Consider the following 3,355-nt stretch of genomic DNA (forward strand, 5'->3'; position numbering starts at 1 on the left):
CTTGTGGACTCTCTTTGCCACTTCCTAGTTTCTCTATCCCCTACTCTCAGAATTGGAAATCTCATTGAACTCAATATATACAGCAATGTCAATATTGACCATATTAAATCTTGATGGCTCTCAACTATGAGAAAAGCTAATCCCATCGAGGATGGATTCTGATAATTTTTTTTAGTCATTAAGGAAGTGTTTATTTAATAATGTTGTAAATATTTTTTTCTAAAATGTTTAAAGACATGAAAAAAAAATGAATGAAAACAAATAAAAAAGACCAAATGGTCTTGTTGGGAGCCATTTTGGTGCCACACCTTCAGCACGACTCCTCAACTATTTATCTCAATCCCTCTCACGATCAAGTATGATTCATTCAATCTTTGTACCCTAGTTTAAACCCCAATCAAAGCAGATTTGGATTTTGTTAGCTTTTATGCTATCTCTCCAATCTAATTGGTGTTAAGAGAAATTTGAGAAACTACTCAACTAGGGTAAGTTGGATTATAAATTATAATTGAAAAGAATTGATATCCTCCTCGAAAGGGTTGGCGATAGTCTCTAACGCATATAATTTTAATTTCGTCATTAAATGATAAATCTCTTTAATATGTTTTTTAAAAAATATTTTAATGAATATATAACTTTTATCTTTATAATAATTTCTTTTAAACATTTTTTAAAATATTTTAATCAAGGTATAACTTTCGTAAATTAATTGAACCAACGCACATCACTAGAGGTGAAAAAAAATTAGTGAACCGGTAAATCGGGCCGGATCGAACCGAACCGGTGGGTTTGGTCAGGTCCAATACCGGTTCCATTTTTCTCAAAACCAGTCAAAATCAATCCAGTTTCGATTTCCTTCTTTCTAACATCGGACCGAACCGAACCGATGGGTTTGGTCTAGTCCAGTACCGGTTTCATTTTTCTCAAAATCGGTTAAAATTGGTCCAGTTTCAGTTTTCTTCTTTCTAACATCAGACCGAACCGGACTGTACCGGTTCATATATATATTTTTAATTTTTTATATTGTATAAAATATTATTTATATTATATATAATTTATATATATACAATATATAATTATATATAAAATAATTTTGTATTATATTATAAATCACTAATTAATATAATATTAAATTTTAAAATCCTATACAAATAACTATATATTATCACTATAATCTATTGTATTAGTAGTTATACTAATTGTTAATGTCGTGTTTCGTATGTCTTTGAACCAGGTTCCAGCAACTCAGATTTTCAAAATTGGGCCTGCTAAAACGAAGAAGAAGTTGGGAGAGGGCAGCCTTAGGACCGGAGAGTCTCTGATGCCAAAATCAGTAGAGTATTTTGGTTTGTAAATAATGAGAGAGTCTAAAGAGGTTTTTTGTACCTGTAAGTTGCTAGTTTTACCGAAAGTCTGGGGGACAAATCATGCCTGCCCCCGTGGAAATCATGTCCTTTTTATTGTTCATTTTGTCAGAATCATTTAAATGCGGTGTAGCTCTGTGATGACACCATTAATGTGGCGTGTTGCTCGGGTAGTGGTGTCATTAATGCGGCATGGTTTCCCAATTTGCTTTACTCTGCTGGTGTCTTTGGTGGTTCGTCGATGTTCCCTTGTCAAAAGATCAAGGTTTTCCGTCTTTCTGGTTCTGCCATGTGTGAGTCCCCATGAGCGAGATGCGGTCAAATGGCATCAAGCTTGTCTGTCCCATCAGTTATCATTGCTTAGTTTCCTTTGTAGGCAAGTTACTTCGTGAACAAGTTTGGACCCTAGGATCGGATATCGGGACGAAATCTATTACTCTCGGCCGCGCGCCTAGTGGGCTTATGAGTGAGGGGGAAATCCCCTTACAGTAATACTATATCACTATGAGAATAACTTCTCACAGGCACCACCGCTCTCCCCAAAAAAATGGCATCCAATGGGAATGTGACACGTGGACACTCCATTTATGAACCGTGTGGCCGCACTATAAAGGATTGAGGATTCCATTTTTCATCTCCCTTCCTTTCTCTCTCTCTCTCTCTCTCTCTCCTCTCTCTCTCAGGAACCACTGCCTCGAGCTCAAGCCCACCCCCTCCTTCCCTCCCATCGAGCCCGAGCCCCACCCACTCCCTCCCTCCCATCGAGCCCGAGCCCCACCCTCTCCTTCCCTCTCGTCGAGCCCTAACTCCACCCCTGCCTCCCTCCCTCTCTTTGTCCTCTTTCTCTTCGAGGAAAACCCATTTCAGAACTAATTTTTGTGGGACGAGTGGATTGCTAAAGAATCGATTTTCGTGAGTTGTTTATGTTTCCATGAAAATGTTTGCTCCAAATATATTGTTTAGGTTTTGATGTAATTGTTTTCATTTGTTGAAGCCAAGTGGATGCATTGATCCTTTATTTTATAAAAGATATGTCTCCCTGCCCCTTTGAACCATGTGCGACGGGCTGAAGGGCTGTGACAAGCTGAAGGTTTGTGACGGGTTAAAGAAATTCGCCAGGCTGCAATAGGCTAGAGAGATCCGTTGGGTTGCGACGGGCTGGGGAGGTGCAGCAGTGTGGGTGGTGGCGACTCGAGAGTGGTTTAAGCCTCTGAAAGAAATTTTGCAGTGGATTTGATTTTGCTATCATGTAATATGGCTCATGGGATTTAGATGAAGATTGCTTACGTGTAGGCTTTTGATTTGTTGTCGTTGAGGGTCTAAGAATGGCTTAACCGTCCAAAAGAGGGACTATTTCACTATATATTATAATATACTATAATATATCACTATTGTCTATATACAATTATAATATATATTATAATATACTACAATACATTATCACATACTATAATTTATATACTATATTATATATATTACATAATATACCGAAAAAATAGGTAAAACTAGAAGTACTGGTTTAGTGGTGTAACCGGTATGGTATCGGTTCTTCAAATCTCAAAACTGGTATATACATGCTCGGTTCTAAAATATGTCCAAAATCGGACCAAATCGGACCGGTTACACCCCTACACACCACTTAGGGAAGAGTTGCAATAACTGTTGGACAACTACATCGCAAAGTAATATATCATTTGATGAATTAAAAACCTTTTAAATGTGTTCTTTGCAAATTGAAAAGTTGTGCTTTTTCACAAATGTCACTTCATTATCTATAAATAGGGGATCACACCCACCAATTTATTTAAACACTCCATATTCTCTAGAATTGAGTGAAACGCTTCCTCTCTCAATTTTTTTATTCTGTTTTTGAGTTTTGATTATGTTATATCTTGTTCGAGAATGTTTTGTGTGTGCACTGAAAATGAGATTAGTGGGAATCTACATTGTTGTATCTTGGAAGTAGGCTATTAAAAAGCCTAGTGTATGTT

The sequence above is a fragment of the Juglans microcarpa x Juglans regia genome, chromosome 8S, assembly GCF_004785595.1.
Source record: "Juglans microcarpa x Juglans regia isolate MS1-56 chromosome 8S, Jm3101_v1.0, whole genome shotgun sequence".
NCBI lineage: Eukaryota > Viridiplantae > Streptophyta > Magnoliopsida > Fagales > Juglandaceae > Juglans > Juglans microcarpa x Juglans regia.